General features: G+C 47.2%; 1 protein-coding gene across 3 annotated transcripts in view; it reads right to left on the bottom strand.

Annotated features, from left to right (window-relative positions):
• Positions 1 to 20,807, bottom strand: part of Tbxas1 (thromboxane A synthase 1) — a 175,031-nt gene that overhangs the window by 26,094 nt on the left and 128,130 nt on the right. The window lies entirely within an intron of this gene.

Genomic DNA, 20,807 nt, shown 5'->3' with positions numbered 1-20,807 from the left:
TGACTGTGCTACAGCCACCTGAATTTAGATCAAAAGGCTTTTTACTTAAGCTGTGTGTGTGTGTGTGTGTGTGTGTGTGTGTGTGTGTGTGTGTGTGTGAAATAGTGCACAGGACATTCTTGTGCATTGCTTATCTGAAATTCAGATTTAACTGGATATTTTTTTTGTTTGTTTGTTTTGTTTTTTCGAGACAGGGTTTCTGGCTGTCCTGGAACTCATTTTGTAGATCAGGCTGGCCTCGAACTCAGAAATCCACCTGCGTCTGCCTCCCAAGTTCTGGGACTAAAGGCGTGCGCCACCACTGCCCGGCTTAACTGGATATCTTATTCTTGCTTGCCAGTCTGGCAGCCTGAGGGTGGTCCTGACCATGCTAAGTTGAAAGATATGTGGTTAGACCAATGCTCTCAGGGGTGTGTGTGGGTCTGGAGAGCAGTCAAGGAACTCAGGAAGGAAACTCTTGTGGGCTCAATACTCATTTTATATACCCAGAACCCCAGTGCAGTTGGAGTGGCTGCTCACCCAGGTGTGCTTGCTGCTTTCTGGAAGGAAGTGGCATTGGGTCAGCTGCCCTGTAACATTTACCTGGCCCCAGTTACAACAGTCACAAGTACTTTATGCTTTTTATCTTTTTTTGTTATTTGTTTGAATACACACACACACACACATATATATGTATATATATATATGTATATAACATATATACATATATATATCTTAAAAGCCTCTACCATCATGCTCCATTGTCTTGGCAAAAAAATTATATGTATAATACTTAGATATTATATATAATACTTAGATATGTTATATATCTAATTATCTAATATCATATATATATTTAATATTTTTTGCCAAGACAATGGAGCATGACAGTGGAGGCTTATAGTCCCAGCTCTTAGGAAGTTGAAGTGGGGGAATCTCAAGTTCCAAGCAAGTTCAAAGAGCATATGGGAACCTTGTCTCAACACACAAACACACACACATACACACACCAGAAGTCTAAAGAGTATTTCATTGCTAAATGAACTACTAATTAAATGAACATTTAGAGATTTTTGGCTTTCATGATGGTAAAGGAAGGAGCAGAGCTGTTCATCTAGCAGGTCCTGCTAGAAGATGGCTGGTAAGTTACTGGCCTCACTGAGACTCTGTTTGTTCATCTGGAAAATGGGGCAATGTCCACTTGAAGAGTCACAGCCAGGCTGCCCCTGTACATGCTGGTGGAAGTTTTCTTAAGAGCACTACTTATGATTTTTCTGGTTTGGCAGAACAAGTACATGGACATCACAGGCTGTTTGCTGTGAATCCACACAAGCAAGCCCCATCCCACCTCAGAGAGAAGAGTTGTACCGAGGACAAGATCCCATGTCAGGTGGGGCTGCCCTGGGGAGATGCTGTGAGATGGTCCTCTCTGGTGGCAGGAGGATGGAAGGTGTTATTGAGTACATCCTCCAAGGTTTGCAGGGTTGCTGCTCAGCGTGTCAGACGGACCCAGGTTCAACCACTTTCTGGCTCCTGGTCATGACTGTGGGAAGAGAGTGTCTCCCAGCTTGTGACCAGGTTCTGGTCCTGCGCTCCTTGCTGTGTCTACCCCTGCCTTCCTGAGGAGAGGAGTACCATAGTGACCTCCCTTCTTCCCATGGCACTTTATGAACTGCAGGATTCACGTGCAAGGCTAAGGCCTACCCTATCCCGAAGACAACTAAGACTCTTGGTTTGAATGAGTAATATCCCCCGTAGGCTCGTGTGTCTGAACACCCGGTCCCCTGTTAGTCATACATTTGGGGACGCTATGGAGCTTTAGAAGGTACAGCTGGAGGAAGTGCGTCATTGGGGGTGGGCTTTGAGGGTCATAGACTTTCTTTTTTTTTTTTTTTTTTTTTTTTTTTTTTTTTTTTGGTTTTTCGAGACAGGGTTTCTCTGTGTAGCCCTGGCTGTCCTGGAACTCACTCTGTAGACCAGGCTGACCTTGAACTCAGAAATCCACCCGCCTCTGCCTCCCAAGTGCTGGGATTAAAGGCGTGTGCTGGTCATAGACTTTCTACTTCCTTTGTGCAATTGAGGGGTTGGGGGGATCTCACGGCTTCCAGCTGCCGTGCCTCCTCCGCTGTTATGGACTCTTCCTCTGGCACTGTAAGCCACAATCAACTGCAAGTTGTGTCTGGTTATGGCATTTTATCACAGCAAATTTCACACAGAAAAATAACTGATACTGCGGCGGCTCACATCACACAGGAGGGAATGGAGGCTCCAGAGCTTAGGTGGCAATGGGAACGCTGGGGCCGAACCTAGGGCTCTTTTGAGGTTCCATGATGGCTTCCGCCCCTTTCTAGCGCTGCAGCTTGTCTCCTTTCCACCTGGTGCTATTTTAGGTCTTTCTCTGCAGCTGGTGGCTCTCATGAGAAGGACTTCTTGCCAAGAGTGGCCTCTGCAACAGCAAAACTAAGAGCAGAAAGGCCCCGAGAGAAGGATGGCATGAATTCCCCTCCTATGCCACGTCCCTTCTCCAGCTGGAAGTGAAGCAGATTGACACTTATAGGGAGAAAGGTGGTTTTTTTTTTTTTTAAATTAATTTGGGGGTGGGGATTTAATCAGGGACAGCACCTGCCTCAGAGTCTTATTTTCCATAGACCATAGTTTAGTAATTGCTCAAAGTAGCTGCTCCACACATGCAGACTCCCCACTTCTGGCTGAGTCCCAATGAAGCTGGCTGCCAGCAGCTCTCCAGAGGGGCCGTGGTTCCCTTCTCCTCCCCATGGCATGTGACCACAGAACCTGTGGAGGTCACAGTGGGCTCTGAGGGAGATACAGGTCCCTCGTGCACCCCTCCTGCTTCTCCTTCACAGAGCACTGCAGGAGGAGCACAGAGGCCTCGGGGCTTTGCGTCTTTCATAACGTGGGAAGGGTCTCTCCCCTCGATTCTTAATGCTCTCGGAAAAGCCCTTCCTCATTTTCTGGGATATCTGAGCCTGTGGCACAAAGGCCACTCCACCTGTTCTCTTTAGAGCTTCCTGACATCCCAGGCCTTCCACCAGTCCCAGATCTGGGTCTTGCTCTCAGAACCCTCTTTTGGCTTTCTTGTTCCTGTTGACTAGGCTGTTCTAATGTGGGAAAACCCCCAAAGGGATGACTAAGGTCCCATGAGAACAGGTCACTCCCTCAGTCACACATGACAGGAGATCCTCAGTTCATGTGTTTATTTCAGTGATGGATTCTTTCAGAAATAAACCTTCTTCCCTAATAAGAATGTTGACTGCCTCACAAGGATACATTTAGCTTCCCATGGGAACCCTTCAGATCTGTGCACTGCCTTCCCTATGGCTGAATGCTGGCTGTATCTGCTCTGCACCCAGCACTGCAGAGAGTATGGGTAGGGATGGCCAATGCACAGTCCCTGGGGCCCAGGGCATAGGGACATTCTAGTGGATGGCTGGAAGTGAGAGCCCCGAGGCTTTCATGGGGACACGGTGAAGGTCAGGATCCTCCTTGGATGGGGGTAGGGGGATATTGGGAAGCCTTCCTCAGAGAACAGGAGCCTGATGCTGAAGCAATTTTCCAAATGCATTTGTGTTCTCTCACACAGAAACAATAAAAGCAGTTAAACAAGGTTTTGGAACAACGCTGAACCGTGTTCCATTGCCGCTGCATGTTTATTGCTGTTTTATTGGCACACACTCTTCTGTGGGTTCTGCCTCGCTTCAGCCTGGTCCCAGCCCAGAGATGGTGGTGGAGGCCCGTGTTAATGAGGGCAATTTGTTTTGGCTGGGGATCTTAGAGTCTTGTGTTTCTTTTGTCTCTATGCCTGCTGCTCTGGTTCTGGGCCTCCTGCGCACATGGATGCCTGGCTCTTCACCCTCCAGTCTCAGTGTATCCGACCCCACCCATGGGCAAAGGCTGCTCAAAAGGGCTTAGCATGAAGGTTAGTTAGTTAAGTGGCTGAGAGGGTGAGTCCCTCTAGCTATCAGAGGTGGCATTCCAAGTCACATCAGGGAGGCCCCTGGGGAGGGCCAATCTGCTGTAGATTTTTCTCCCTCTGGATCATTGGACCAGGCAGCTACAAGCAGAAGTCAAGTGTATGGCCACATACACACAGACACTGGGAAGGTGGGGTTGTAAAGAGGGTAGGGAAGGAAGATCGTGTGTGTGAGTGTGTGTGTGTGTGTGTGTGTGTGTGTGTGTGTGTGTGTGTGTGTGTGTGTGTATTAGAGGTGGGAAGACCAGGAAGCCATCAGCAATCCTGAGGGGTGGGCCCAGCTAAGCTGGAGCCCTTTAGGGGCTAAGATAGGAGGTCTTAGGCGTCAGGACCAGGATGTACGATGAATTTTGGGAGACCGAGGTCATGAGTTACTGACAGGATACAGGTCTGTGCTGCTGGCTGCTACATGGGTGAGCTGAGATGAACAACTCTAAGTCTGGGTGAAGTGGGTCATGAAGGAGTGTCAGGTAGGGACACGCACAGCTCACACCCCGGACAAGCTAGGAGACCTTACGGGTGTTTGCAGGATCACCCTTCAGACCTTGGTCCTGAACAAGGGGCCGGGAGATGTGCTATAATGAGGATAGAGTTGGGATGGAGAGATGCCAAGCCCCAGGGGTGGAGGAGGAGCAGAGCCAGTGATGTCATTTATTTGAAAGGGAAGTTCTAGGTCCTCAGAGTTCTGTGGGTGACAGTCACCTGGGCCATGCATAGAGGGAGTTGTAGTTTATAGATGAGGAACGGAGGCCAGGGGATTTATGAGTAAGATCCATAGGAGAGGACAGATCTGACAGAAGGGGTTTGTGGCACAGAGTGAATGAAAACAGAACTTTGACTCTAAGGCCTGTGTCAGGGACAAACAAAAGACACGGGAGAGAAGAGGCCAGGGGAGCAATCCCATAGCAGAGGCTTCAGGAGATGTGATGTAAAGCAGGCAGGCAGAGTAAGGGGCCCTCTTGGGACTAGGGTCTTGGGAGTCAGGGAAGGTAAAGATGAGTAGGAGAGGCCAGGACTATGCTCTTGAATGTGGAGCTCTGGCCAAGAGAAGGAAAGATGCTGTGTGGCCTCTGCTCCCTCAGCTGCAGAAGCCACTGCAGGGACCGTGGGGACCTCTCTCTTTAGACCTGGCACAGTGCATGAAACAGACTGCTTTGGCTGGTGAGTGCTGGTCCCAGTTAGCACAGGGCTGGGCAGTTCTTTTGGAAGGGGTCAGATGCCAGCTGGGAATCCTGCAGCTCTAGTTTAACAGTGTGGTTAGCTACATAGAGCTGGTTCTCTTAGCCTTGAGCTTAAACCCTCCCTGAGAATGGCAGAATCCTCTGGCATGGAGCTCCTGTGAGTGGTAGCTACCCACCCTGTTGTCTTCACAGTCTAATTTGTAGTGGTTGGGGAGCTCCCCAGCCCTGTCTGTCACCTCAGCTAGTACAGCTTTTCAAAGAATTTTCCTGGGACCAGCAGGGTCATCCTTGAAACGTCTAGGCAGACATGTGAATCTATTTGGAAAGTAGTGAAAATATCACACTACATACTGTCGTTATTTCTGCTAAGGACCTGCAGGGTGAGAGGAAAGAGACCCAAATGAAGGCAGGAGAGGGACATCAGTGGCCTCTTCTAAAGGTTCCCCCACTCACTCTGTGTGCCCTCTTTCTGCTTATAGGTCACCAAGCATGACTAACTGGCCCTACTTTGGTTGGCACATGGCCCTAGAACAGATGGCCGAGCAAACTCAGTTCTCCCTTGCCAGCCAGCCAAACAGGGACGGCCACCAAAGGCCGTCTGTATACACCCCTGAGCAAAGACATCCCTGTGTCTGCCAGACAGAGAGCCATACAGCCCTGTGGCCTGAAAGTTCATGAGCCGGCATCTAAAGTTCTCTAGAATGCCCGTGAATCACTCAAGTGCCACACACATTTTAGGAGTCAATACACCTGCGCCAAGGCTCTGAGAAAGCCTCGGAGACCAAGGCAAGCAGAGGTGTCCTGTCTGTACAGGGTGGACATTGGATGTAGAGCGGACAAGGACCTGCTTCTGGGACTCAGAACACGGGGACAGGAGTAAGATCACATAGCCCAGATGGTGATGCAAAACTCTGTGGAGCACCGGGAGGCACCATGGCTCTGAGAGCTGGGGTCCAGAGGGCATGATGTGATGTGGGAGGGCTGCTGGCCTCGGACCTTACTGCAGGTGGGAGCTGCCCTTGTCTGATGCTGCTGGAAGGGAAGGGCTAAAGGTAGCCCAAGCTTCCACTGCTTCAAGAAAAAGCTAGGACCTAGATTTTTGTAGAGTTGTGATTCCTTACATTTAGCAATTAGTACATATTTAAAAGCTAAAAGAATACCTCCCTTGCTGCACCTGGGTCACAGGCTACCTGTGCTGACCTCTGTCCTCCATGTGCAGCTATGACTGGACTCTGAGGGCTGCTGGGCATATGATTTGATGTCTGCTCACTTTGGGCTCGGTCCCTAGGATGCTGTGGTGTCCCCTCACATAGCTAAGGAAATAATGTTCTTTCCCCAAACTTAGACTTGGCGGGTGGGTGGATTTCTAGTTTGAAAGTTGAATCTTATAAAATGAAGAGCGCCCCTGAGAGGAAAGTGACATCTCTTCTCAGGCACATTGCCACTCTTTGGAGTCTGGGAGGTTCTCTTGACCTTCAGAGTCTTCTAGGTCAAGGCGAGGGTGACATGGGCAACCTGCTCTCATTTTCACAAAGCTCAGGTGACTTTGAGTCCCAAAGTCGTTTTTGTTTGGTTGGTATTTTTTTTGTTTGTTTTGTTTTTTTGTCACATAGAACGAAGACAAAACTGCCTGGAACTAATTATTTTGTATACCCAGAGTTGCCTTTCTCTCTGATGAGCAGTCTCAATAGAAAGGATTCCACCCCCATCAGGCATGTGTTTTATAATTGCATGGCTGCTTTAGGCTCAGAGGCCCCAAATGTAAGAATGAAACTGCGAGTGTGTGGAGACGTTGAATAACTGTCTCCACACACTCGCTGTCAGGGAGGGGCCTTCAGTCTTGGTGGGGAGTGTGGAAATGAGACTTCTTCTCAAGGTGCCGAGTGCTGAGCTCTGGTGGACAGGAAGGGACAGCTAGCTTCCTCTTGTGTTATGTTTGCCATTCTTGAGCCTACCTGGAGTGACCAGGGGAGTTTGTGGCTAAGCCACATACACCCATTTCTAGAGACACTGAGGCTGCAGGGAGCCATAGGCAGCAAGCTCCTCAGGGCGAGTCCAGGGTGTAGCCAAGGATGAGAAACCCTTGGAAAGGCAGAGCCCATCACTATAGATCCAAGCTGCTAAGCTCAAGATGGTAGCTTCTAGAACATTAGACCAAGACTAGTCCTTACAGACTTGCTGGGGAAATTCTTCCAGGGTTTCCTGCCATTGACTTCAGATTCCACCCTGGGAACTAGTCCTGAATACTAGAAGCATACACAGAGTTTAAATTTGTTTCACCACTTGCCAGCTGGGCGGCCTGAGCCGACTCTGGCAGCTGCAGTTTCTCACCTAGTGCAAGAGAGAAGTGCTGGCCTTGCTTGCTGCACGGAGCTATGTCAGCATAAACCTCCATTCAAGGATGGCCCAGAAGACAACGTCTGCATAAGGAAACTCAGTGGACACTCGCTATTTCTGTTCAGCCTCCCCCCTGTCACGCTGGGGGGGCCCTCCCTTTGGGAAGCCTTTGTAGATGGACCTGACCTAGTCTTGGACTCGCTCTCTTTCTGAAGAGGCTCATCGAATGCTCACTGCACATCTCCCACTGTCCATGGAGGAGGTTTCTATGAGGTGACTTTGGGAATAGGCTCCTAGAAAGTAGGCCAGCGGGCATCTCGGGTAGAGCATCCCTTAGTTGCCCTGCACACAGGGAAAGGTAAAGTTGGATGAGGGGAAGCATGGGTGATGCATGGTCCATCAGGATGCCCGTGATCCTGCGTCAGGATACTCCAGACGCTGTGTGAGCATCGAGGATGCTGGCACAGGTGCCTCCTGACACAGAGCTTCCAGCCCAGGGAGGGTGATTTGCATCCCATCAACAAATGTAAAGGTAAGGACAAGATGTTTTAAAGAGAGGATTTGAGAGAGAAGCTCGAGAATTGATCATGAAGTAGAAGAATAGCCAAAAGACTTAATTCAGGGAGAAAATAAAGGGAAGTACCATTCTCACTCACGGTATCTTAAACGTATAGGTCTTCTCATGATACAGGGTCCCAGCGATTGCTATGACCTTAGGTAAATTCAATGGTGACTTGGTAATGGGTCAGTGATGGGGCCACCCTGGGCTTTTGGAGATGAGTATCATGAGAGCAGCCTTCAGCTCTGCATCACACCTTCCCAGATGGGGTCTGCTGCATGTTCTACACCCAGAGGGACACAGACAGTCACAAAGACACGATGGGCAGCAGACATGAGGCCTCGCTATTTGGAGAGAGATTAGCAATGCCAGAAAGGTACAGGCTGCCCTTCTTTAGAGGAGTTTAACTAAGAGTGGAGCGTTATTGGCCATAAGCTGCCCCCTCCCACCCCCCAGGTAGAGGGGAGTTTCTTATTTCTGGTATAGTAGGCAGGAATGGGCAGAGCAATCTCTCACAGAGACCTAGGTGAGGGTTCTGGTACCTCGGTGGCTGGTATCCACCCATGCTCTCTGATTTGGGCATTGTTTTGTTGGTCTCTGGAAAAAAATCATGCCCTGGGAAAATAGGATGTCAGAGGTGAATTTAACATGAGAGTAGGAAAAGTTGCCAGTAAAAAGGAAGTTGCAACTTTCAGTGGCAGGGGAGGGGCCCTGGTTGTTCTCTCTCTCTCTCTCTCTCTCTCTCTCTCTCTCTCTCTCTCTCTGTGTGTGTGTGTGTATGTGTGTGTGTGTGTGTGTGTGTGTGTGTGTGTGTGTGCATAATACCAGAAGCTCAATGACAGAGCAGCAGGGGACGCATGTGAGGGACATGTGCCTGAGTTTTTTAGATGGTTTTGAGGTAGGAGTAACACAGTGTGACAAGAGAGAGATCAGAAGCCTGGGAAGCACCAGGCTCTGTGCTCAGCACTTCCCTGTGCTAGCCAATTTCCTCAGCCTTGCAGCTTGAAGAGCAGATGACATTACTGTCCCCTTTAACAGGTGAGGACATAGGCTCTAGGAGGATCTGTATTGTCCCCAGTATGGGGTAGTATGGCTGGGTAAGGGGCCTTTCAGCAGGGAGTTAGAACTCAGAGCTTGGCAGGCTGGGTGAAGGTGACACTGGTGACAGGCTGGGGGACTCAGAGAATGCAGGCTGAGTGTCCATGCCAGCTTGCTGGGTGCAGGTTGCTGGCCTTGCTGTGCTGCCCCATGGAGTTTTCATGAAGCAAATGCCACGGCCAAGAAGGACAGAGAGGAAAGTATTTCCCACAGGATGGAAGGAGAGTGCCAACCTGCCCTTCCTGCACACTGGTCACTGAGCTAATAAAAACATCTGAAGGAACACTGGGTTTGGGTCCTGTGGGCAAGATGGCAATTACTGCTGAGGCATGGAAAAATGCTCAGGAAAGAAGGGTTTCCTTGGGACTCGCCTGTCACAACCAAAAAGAAAATGCACATGGAATGGAGAGCCCATGAAGAGATTCCAGGGCATTCCCAAGGAGCCAGTAAGATTTAAGAGGATTCTGTGTGGGGATAGAAAGAAAATATATAGCACACGTGGGCATCTCTTAGCTTGCTGGCTCTTCCTGTCAGTTGATTTCTTTGCAAGACTCAGCTCAGCATAAGAGTTGGAGGAGGCTAGATTTGCATCACAACCTCAAGGAAAACATCTGGAGCCTTCAGAGTCTCTACATTCTAGACTTTAAAGGGGAAACACGGTTACCGCATAGGAGACTGTGAACCTGCATCACCATGTACTAGTCGCTATTACTGCATTTGCCTCATGCCATCGACAGTGACAGTCCTAGCAGGGGCACAGGGAAGACTCACTGTCAAGCTCTGCTGAGGCATAGAGACAGTGAAACAGGATTATCAGTAAGAAGCTGAAGATAGAGTGGCCAGAACCAGGATAAATGAGATTTAATGCTGTTGAAGTTAAGTAGATGCCACAGCTATGAGGTAATCAACTCAGAAATGTGCAAAGTGTGGACGTTTGAGGAGATGATATTTGAGATGACATGATAAGCCAGTCTTGTCCCAGTAATGTAGAGATGAAGGGTGCAGTAGAACGTCCCCGAATGTGCATTACAACTCAAAGACCAGGCTAGGAAGAGGAGGGAGTGAGACTGAAAACCCAGGCTCAGGGGTTAGCAGTGTGAGGCCTTAGCCCTGCGTTGTCACAGATGAGCACACTTGGGGAACATCTTAACTGGTTTGACACATCTCCTTCTTTTAAAGCAGACTCATGCATGCACGAGGGTGTATGTGTGTGCATGTGCATGTGTACATGTGTGTCCTTCGTGCACCTGTCCATGCGGAGAACAGTGGAGGACATCTGATATCTTGTCTAATTCATCTGAGGCAGGGTCTCTCACTGGAAGCAAAGCGAGGCTGGCAACAAGCCAGTTTCAGTGAGTCTTCTATCTCTGTGCCCACAGAACTGGGGTTACAGTGCACTCTGCAAGTGGGTCCTGCGATCCAAACCCATGTCCTCTTGCTCACACAGAAGCCCTCTTACTCACTGAGCTACCTCGTGGATTCTTTCTCAATCTCTCCATTCACTTTCCTGGATGGCGACCCTATAAACTTGGGGTTTTTCAAAACAGGAGCCATGATCCTTTAGGGATCAATGAATTCAGTTTAAGGGGTGAAGACCAATATTTAGAGTGCTATAGTAGCTAGGCATGATGATACATGCTTGTAATCCTGTCACGAGGGGATGACAGCAGAGCAGAATCAGGAAGATCGCTATATTTAAGGTCATCCTGATCTTACCTAGTCAATCCTAGAACAGCCAGGAATGTATAGAGATATTCTGTCTCAAACAAAACAAAATACAGCTGAGCCACAGCATAAAAACACAAAATCTAAATAAATGAATAAGTAAGTTAATAAATGTAGGGCACACACACATATACACACATACTTATACACATACACGCATATACAATACACACACATATGCACACACATACATACACACTTACATATATACATACACAATTACACATACACATACACACACACACAGAGCAACCAGAGCTCCACCCCACCGTCACCACCACTGCAAGTCATGCCCTCATTTTTATATCCTGGTGTTCCCAGGTATGCTCACATATGTTGCTTGCCTCAGTTTCCCCTTTTGCACTGGGACCCCTGTATAGTCTTATTCATTTAACTCTATTGGTGCTCCACAGAGGACCAGACTCCCTCACAGCATAAAGGCACAAGTTCCCTGCAGCCACCATTATCCCTGGCAACAGTCCCTCTGCTCTGGGAACAAAGACCCAGGGGCTAAGCCATCTCTGAAGATAAATGCAGACTTCCCCAATCTAGAATAGAAACGGAAGTACCCAGTTAACTGTAAATATCAGAATATAGCACCTACATTTTTAAAGTATAAGTATATCTCAAATGCTGAATGAGATACACAAAGAAAATTAGTCGTTGCTCATCTGGGATTCAAATTTAACCAGATACCTGTATTTTATTTGGCAGCTTTAAGTAATAAACAGAGCAAACAGGGAGATTTAGAAGATTAAGACTTTAAAATGCCTCCAACTAAAAAAACTTTGTGCTTTAATATGATCATAAATTAACAGCTGTATTGCATTATGCAAATTTATGTTAAGTTATTCACTCTCTGTCATCACGCCCGAGTAAAAATTGTATATATGACATTTAGGGGAAAATGACATCTCCTGATAAGGGTTTTTGCTCTGCATTTTGGGTGCAGCAGACTACCTATGCCTGATCGATGCAGCCTGGCCTCCTTGTGTAAGTGACTCCCAGAGTTCCTTCTGGTCTAGGTCCCTGGAGAATGGTCTCAGGAGTGGTGGTTTCTATGACTATTGTGAAATGCATACCCCTCCCCTTCGCCCAAGAATGGCACCTCCTGGCAGTGAGCACCTGTGCTCAAGGAACTCACCAGGAGGAGGGGCTTTATCTGAAATCTCTGTCATTCTGTCTCTCGGGGCGGTCACACACAAGAAGAAAGACATCTCTGGCCTGGCATCCCAGCAGTTGGCTAATTTAATGTTCAAGCAGACATAGGTGTATGTCATTAGCTCTCCTTAGACAGGTGCACTTGATTGGCTCATTTAGAGATGTTATCTTCCTAAATGATAAATAAATGAATAAATAAATAAATAAATAAACAAAATAACCCACTACTTTCTTTCCTTTCCATTTATTTATTTATATTTGCTTATTTGTTTATGTATTTCCTGAAACAAATACCCTTTTCAGATAGCCTAGGCTGGATTTGAATTAGCTCTGTAGCTGAGGACTTTCAATTCTAAGGCCTTTATTTCCCGAGTACTAGGCTTGTAGGTGTGCACCTACCCTTGGATGACTGCTTCTTAAAGTTGTGGCACAGCTGGTGGAGGAGGTACCCCTTTCTGTTCTAGAAGGGAGGGTCAAGCCTTGCAAAGGGCACCTGGGTCTCCATATGATGAGGTGCCCAAGCATAGGGGATAGTTTAGCATCCTGAGACTCTGCTTGGGTTGGGCATCTCTCTCCTAACGGTGCATCTCATAATCAGGCTGGGTGTGCCCCTCCCTTCATACAAGGGGCTTAAGTTCCTCTTCCCCTTGACAAGGATCACAACCTTCTCTTTTATGAACAATTTCTCCTGGAACATATTCCAGAATGTGTCTGTGTATAGAAGGCAGTGTGCCTGATGTGTGTTACACTGTGGTTGAGTGCATGTATAGTCAAGCAAATTGTATCCTCTGAGTGAACATTTAGGGAGACTTCCCTACTTACCATCTACAGCTATACATAGTTAGGCACATATATGACTCAAACCATCATGGGAAGGGACATATTCAATGAGCAAAGAGTTACCAGATTCATCCTTCTCTTAAACCCCATAGGGGAAAGTCTCAAATACTAAGAAGTATTGAGTTCCCTCATGGTGTGGTCGGCTGTCACTGCTGACAGTGAGTATGTTCTTGATCTGCGTGCTCCATTGTTCCTTTGCAATCTCTTTGTGTGTGCATCTTTATTTCAATTCTTTGATTAAGATGTTGAGAACCCGGCAACACCTGGCCCAGACCCTGACCACGGGAACTCTACACAGAACCTGCACTGCTAGGGAGACAGTCATGTTTGCCCTGGGTGGAGCAAGCTGAAGTGGCTTCTCCCCGTGAGAAGGTGTGCAGGGGAAACTCCTACAGTTGGAGTTTCTTGCCTTTCTGAAATGGTGAAAGCAGATAGGTTCCATTCCAGGGGTGGAGTTTGTGGCTTTCTTGGTCATGGGGCTGTGACAGCTGAAAAGGTAAGAGAGTCTAAGGCTTGAGCATGGACCAAGAGGAAGGTGCTGGTTTCTGGAAATGTGGACTCAAGATGTCTCACCAGCAAGGACAGACTACACTCATGGACCACTTCTGGCTAGGCTGGCCCACATGCAAATGAATGATGGGATCTGAAGGAGGCTTGAATCAGCAAAGCCTTTGAAATTTGTGTAGGAGGTCAGGAGCAGGGTAGGGGCAGGGTGGATATTCACAGTCCTTCCTCAGAACTTTGGGGGGAAAAAAGCAAGGTTGGAAAGGTCAAGGACTACTGCAGAGAGGCCAGACCCAGACTGGGTTTGTTTAACTAAATTAGGGTCTGTGTCAGTCCAGCACCTCCCAGAACTCCAGGTAGACACTATGGGCCCTATTAAGTAGGCTTTAAGGAAACATGTGAGGGACAGGAAGAAAACTGCAGCCAGATACCATGATATCTGACAGGCTTGATGCATAAATCATCCCCAGGGGAGGAAACCGTCTGTCTGAAGCCCGGGGACAGGATGAATAGAGGAAATCTTGATAGAGCAGCCTTTACATAGGAATAAAAGCTAATAATACATGGAAGTATCTATAGAGATTAATTTAAAAGACCCAAGGGCAGACAAGGAGAATGTAAATTTGCCAAATGTTAAATAAGAAGAACTATTTCCCCTTGGTTTAGACTTATATTTAAAGATCTATTTATTGTTTCTGTGTGTGTGTGTGTGTGTGTGTGTGTAGATGACCTTGGATGCATTGGATCCCTGTGGCAGACAGTTGTGAGCTACTTGACATAGGTGTTGGGAACAGAGCTCCTAACAGCTGATTCATCTCTCTAGCCCCACTTTTCTTTCTTTTGTTGTTTTTTTTTAATCCAGCTTGATTAGTTTGTTCATTACTCTTAAACTAAATTTATTCTTTTACTGATAAAGACAAATGCATCTTAACTTATTCCTTGTTGACAAGTAAAAAAGTGATCTTTTTCCCTTTTTCTTTTCTTTTTTCTTCTTTTGGTTTGGTTGTTTTTTAAGAAAACATTTCTCTGTGTAGCTCTGGCTTTCCTGGAACTCACTCTGTGGATCAGGCTGGCCTCAAACTCACGAAGATTTGCCTGCCTCTATCTCCTGAGTGCTGGGATTAAAGGTGTGTGTCACCTACCACATGGAAAAAAAAATGTTTTGTTTTGTTTCTAATATTGTCCTTTGAGACTTGGTGACAGCAGAAATGGGACATCCCGGGCAGAGGAGGAATCTAATACTCTATCATGAACTTGGCTGCTACTGTGGAACAGTAGTCATATGCATATCCCTCACTTTGGACATCTCCTCTCACAGAGCAATCACCCTACACTTAGTAGCTTTCCCAAGATGGCACCAGGGAACCTAGGTGCTGTTTGTTCTGGGTTCAGATTTAGTCTCTGTCTCTAACTTAGTTTAGTTACTTCATTCCAAGCATTCATTTCATGTTAGTCTTTAAATGAAGTAAAAACATAGTATTGGTTGTTAGAAGTATCTGGTCCCTGTGCTATGGAATGAGAGACAACTTCCATCAGATACTTCTAGGAGACTCCATTTTATCCAGGATTCCTGGCTATCAGGGTCAATTTCTTTAGAGCAAGGTCAGATTTATTTAGCACATAAAAACTGATTATGAATAATTATGATGCTCCATAAATGTTTACTGTTGTGTGCAGGAGGTAAGAACCATCATTTGCATCTTCCAGGTCTACAAATCTCTCATTTGTAGCCAAGCTGTGGACTCATCAAATGAGATTTACAGCTAGAGATAAAGGGATTAGGAAGTGGGAGAGAGTCCAAGAGCCCCACTCCCCCCTCCACCCCACACCTTGTCATCATTCTTAGCCGGGGTGGAGACCCGTGCTGGGACAGGGCTTCATTTGTCTTGCTGATAAGAGGGAGAAGTGGGCTTCATGGTCCTGGAGTTGGTCAAAGACTAGGTGACCACCTGGTCTTGGGTTTGGTGTGATTTTGTGTGAGAGACTTTTGGAGAGTCATCTACCTACCCTCTCGGAGCACACATCTCTAAGGCTTTGTAGGACTTGTAGCTGGTGAGATGAACTGGATGTGACCATCACATAGTCTCAGAAACCCTGCTACTCCCAACAACCTGACCAGCGGGTTCTCTAAAATGCCATGAGCAGTTCCAGTTACCACTGGGTGTTTACAAAATCATTCTTGTCATTGACAGTGGCTTCAGGTCAGATACTAGGTCTTTTGAAACAGATTCCTCATAGCACTTTGGCAACAGGTCTTTACCTTAGCTGCTGCATCTTAGATTTCCCCATGGAGCTTTGCAGAAGGCCAGGACTCAGTCAGGACCAACTAAGTCAGAAATAGATTCCTAACCACTGCCATTTTTATAGCTCTTGAGGATATAGCTCTTCAGGAAATCTCTGGCTGTCCTGCCATCTGGATTTGCATACAGGGCCCAACTGGTACAGAAGTGGGGAAAAGTCTGCCCAGTGCTGGGAGCTGCAAGCTGTCTGAAGTCAGATTATACTGTGTTGAGGGGCTGTGTAGATAGGTGTGTTAGTTTCCTGTGAGAGGTGACTTAAAGGAGGGAAGGGTTATCTTGGCTCATGGTTTCAGAGCCTTTGGTCTATGATCATTGGGCTCTGTGCTTCCTATCTGATATGGGAAGGTATGACATGGTGGCAGAGCGTAGTTGGGCATAGCAGAAGAAAGGCCCGTGGAAGCCAGAAAGCAGAACAGGAGGAGGGACTGTTCAAATGCCTGTTCTCAAGGACATGCTTCCTTCAAATAGGCTTCATTTTCAACTATCACCTAGCAATACCACCAGATTAGAGATCCATCAGAGGCCTCATGGTCCAATCACTGCTCAATAGCATTATCAACTGGAAAGTAAACCTTCAACACATAAACCTCTCATTGCCAAACCATGACAAACACCAGGTCTTGGTTTGCCCTAGTTAGAAATTCTAGAGTTGGTGAGGTCTGGAGATCCCATATCCTTTGGGGTAGAAAGATGGGGAACACAGTCTCATAGTTCTGGACCTTTCTTCCCTTCCCAACCATCTTCCAGACCTTCTCTACACTGAGCTGAAAGAGTACTCAACAGCAGTCAAGGGCAGGCTGGATAGTGAGAACATCAGGTGGCCTCTGACTGGTACCCAGGAGGGAGAATGGAGACGGCTTCCTGCAGAGCAGTGCAATGATGGGAGGAGGATGGGTCCCAGGGGTTGGGGGTCAATGTGGCTGCAAGTCAAGTATCTCTTGTATATGCTTAATACACTTAACAACAAACACAGTGAAATCCAACTGTAGGACAAAGTTCCTGTGCGACAGATCTCGAAGAGAAGATAGAGGAGAGCCAGAGAACGTTCTATAAAAAAACGAGCCAATACCATCCACAAAAGAAAGAAAGGGAACTCACAAGATGGCTTAGGAGGTAAAAATGCTTGAGGAACCCAGTGATGCCCCAAATGAGTCTACACCATGTAAATGTAGGAGGGATGGACACTACAAAGATGATAATGATGATGATGATGATGATGATGATGATAATAATGATGATGATGATGATGATGGTAATAATAATGATGATGATGATGATAATAATAATAATAATAATGATAGGATGATGATGATAATGATAATAGATAACTGAGAAAGGCTTCAGGCAGAGTATCTGCTGAAGTAGAAAGCAGCAGCCCCAGGACTGAGGTCTTAGCTTCCACAGTGTTCTTGTGGGTATGGGTGAAACATCCAGGGACCTATGGTCAAAAGGGTGAAGCTGCCTATATACTATTCATTTCATACCATTCGTTACAAGCCACTCAAAAAGACAATCTAGGAACTCAGAGAGTGGATCATGGTGATGAGAAAGGTCATAGTAAACCTAGGACATTGCCTGTCAGAGAAGGTGCTGGTGGAGTGGCTGATGAAGGGTCAGGCTCCCTTGCCACAGATGAACATGGGCAGGGCTGCCCTAACCAACAGGACAACTGGCATTTCCATGGTTCCATGAAACCAAGGCACACACAGCTCCAAGCTCCACCTCTGAAGGCAGTCCTGAAAATCCCTCTTTTCCAGTATGGCTAGAGCCACCACTGCCTACCCAGTCAACATGAACACCAGACACTGTGTTGATGAGCATACTTGGTACAAGTCAGGAGATGGGAAAGCCAATGGAAGCTAGGGTCTTTCCCAATGTAACCCCTATCTTCACATGCTGTCTGTCCTCTATGCCATGCCAAGTCTTTTGGGAAGCACGTAATCAAATGCTGACCCCTGTGCTACTGGGAAGGTATTAAATAAAGGACATGACCTTGAGTCGGGTGGTTGAACCTTATCCATTCAGTTGAGGGCAGAAGAGTGAACATTGCTGTTTCCTGGAGAAGCAAACCCGTCTCCAGACGGCAGCATCAACTCCTTATGAGTTTCTGACTGCCAGTCTGCCCTACAGACTTTAGACTTGCCAGCACCCACACTGTATGAGCCAACTCCTTAAAATAAACCGTACTCTCTTCTTGGTTCTCTCTCTCTTTCTCTCTCTCTCTCTCTCTGGAGCTCTTCTTTTCCTGCCAATGACATGGGCACTGTGACAGCTCTGACTTTGTCAAGTTCTTGTGAGGACCAGGGTAATGTGTGTTTGTAAAGGAAGGAGCCTCAGTCTTCCCTAAAAACATTCTATGCCATTGATACTGACAGCAGAGAAGGCATCTATTCCAATCACTCTTTTTATAGATAAGGAAACTGAGGCACAGAACAGGCAGTAGCAGCTAATATGTATATTGCTGAAACTGTTAAAATATCACACATGTGTTAACTCGGTCTGTGCGACAATCCATGAGCTATAGAATGTGCCTTTCCCCATTTTACAGAGAGGAAAACCAAGGAACAAAAAGGTATGTCAGTGACCCCGCCACAGATTGGTAATGGCCATTCAGTGTCTTCCGTGTGCTGTGGCAATGTGAGATCAGTACCTGGGACTTGGGGCATAGAAGGCATGCTCTTTGCTGTGGTCTAGTTTGGTGAAATGTGACTGGGAGCTGGTGGTCCTCGACTCCACAACTCAAGCTTCTTCACTCTATTACCAGCCAAGAGTCCTAGAGAGAGAGATGCAGTGCTGCCCCCATCCCAGCCCCATGATGGGTAGGGCACACACCTGTGCCTGATGGGAGGAAGGACCAGGATCCCAAGCTGTGCATTTTCAGGAAAAAGTAGTTTGCTTTTTTAAAGAATCATGACTGTAGAACCTCTCTTTTTGTTGTTGATTGGCTCAGTTTTGGGGTATTTTGAGACAGGTTCTCACTGTTTATTCTAGGGTAGCTTCAAATTCAGGATTCTTCTGCTTTAAAATCTGGAGTACTAGGGTTCCAGGTGTGCACCCCCCAGTCCTGGGCCAGCTCACCTCTTTGTCAGCCACTGGAGTCAAGTGACTCATGTATTTCAACTCTTAGCCGCCGCTGAGAAGGTACGGACTTGGTGTTTCCCTTCTCCACCTAACTGACTAATTACAGCGTGTAGGAGAGGAAGTCACACACTTGGAGTCTGGGTGGCCCTCTACTCATTCTTGTTCATAACCGGGGTAAGGTGGGGGTGGGGGAGGACGTGTTCCCTTCTCATCTCCATAACAAGAACCCCTTGGCAGGGGGTCTGTGGTGTGCTTCCCCACAGCTCCTGCCCCAGTTTGGACTCAGCAGGAGGAGGCCAGTGGAGTTTAATTACATTCTTCCTATAGGGAACATTCAAGAAATGAGCCTTTGAAAAACAACTTGTGCTACCAAAAGAAAGGAGTGGGGAGGGAGGGATCAAATTAAGCAAGCGAGGAACAGTCTCCTGTGTTCTAGAGACCCAATCTAAACATTTAAAAGTAAAAGACAGATTTCTAAATGCTCAGCTTCATAAACCTTCCAACACTGCCTTTCACTGGAGAGTCACGCATCCCTCAGATCTGGAATATGCATAGGCCTTGACGGGCAGACTCATCTAGTCGCTGTTGTCACACATGCCATGTTCAGTTACCAAACATCTGAGACAGACAACACCACAACACAAAGCATAACACCACTCACGGTCCTGGGGTACAACAGACTTACGGAATGACTGTGACACAAACACTTTGGAAAGGACCCCCTCATTCTGTGGCAATTCTCCAGTTCCTCTTCTCTTGGGTCTAAGGTATTAGAGGACTGGCCAGAGTCCCAGAGGAACCCCAGGCCAATGTTATAAACTTGGTAGCTTCTAGGGGACACCCATATCTTAGAAGGAAGTCCTTTGCTCTGGAGCCATCGCATCTGACCATATAGCCTCCCATCACGTACCTAGGTGTATTCCCCCATCATTCTCCTGGGTATGTGTCTGCTCCAGATAACCCAGGTTCCTCTCCTTTTCTTGTCCTGAAGGTTCTAGACTTGGTAGATCTGTGTGATGCTCCACAAAAGTCCATCAGAGCACAGTTGTTTGACAGTAGGGACCAGTGATGTGTTTATAAAAAGATAAAGAGATATAAGGGGATATGTTCTATGGGAATGTGGTGAGGTATAGGGGAAGGGGGTGCCTCAGTGGGCCCATGCCAAGGCATCCCTTCCCCGTGAAGGACCCAGCCACACAATGGTATAGTATAGAATAAAGTTTATTCAGGGCATGGGGAGGGGAGTTAAGAGGGTAATAGAGACAGAGAAAGGCAGAGAGAAGGAGAGTAGAGAAGTGGAGGCTGGCCATGACCACATGGAGAGATGGGGGAAGTGAATGGGGAGAGATGGGGAGCAAGAGGGAACAAGAGAGCAAGAGGCAAGAGAACAAGAGAGAGGGGAGGGGCCAAGCAGCCCCTTTTATAATGGTCCAGGCCTACCTGGCTATTGCCAGGTAACCATGGGGAGGAGCATACCTGGCTATTGCCAGGTAACTGTGGGGTGGAGTTTAGACAGAATGCTAACAGCTATCTTGTGTATGCTCTTCAGCCTATGCTTACTCCTTCAGTGGTAACCCCTGTCAACTCCTTCCTCCCAGGAAGCAGTTATCCACTGGTTTTACCCAAGGTGCCTCCCCACTGACCACATCTCACATCTGCCTCCAGTTGGAGAAGGAGGGCACTGCATCCATGCCCAACACCTCTCTGCCTCCGTATCTCATCAGCCAGGTGTGTATCAGGTGCTTTTCTGGAACCTGGTTGTGCCAGTGGGCCTGGCAGATGTGGTTTCCTATTCCTGTGGGGCTGGAATCTTACCTGGGCTTGATTTTGGTGCTCCTGCCAGAGAAGTGCAGGTTAATAGTAGATAATATATCAAGATAGAATGGTGGTGGCAATCTGAGTCCTAGTGGTGGCATTCTGAGTCTAGAAGTGGTTTGACAGGAGGTCTTTTATTTATTTATTTTTAATTTTAATTTAATTTAATTTTATTTTTTTGGTTTTTCAAGACAGGGTTTCTCTGTATAGCTCTGGCTGTCCTGGAACTCACTCTG

The sequence above is a fragment of the Mastomys coucha genome, unplaced genomic scaffold (genome assembly GCF_008632895.1).
Source record: "Mastomys coucha isolate ucsf_1 unplaced genomic scaffold, UCSF_Mcou_1 pScaffold20, whole genome shotgun sequence".
In the NCBI taxonomy this organism is placed as follows: domain Eukaryota; kingdom Metazoa; phylum Chordata; class Mammalia; order Rodentia; family Muridae; genus Mastomys; species Mastomys coucha.
Note: the sequence above shows the minus strand (reverse complement) of the source record. Positions and strands in the feature narration are given on the sequence as shown.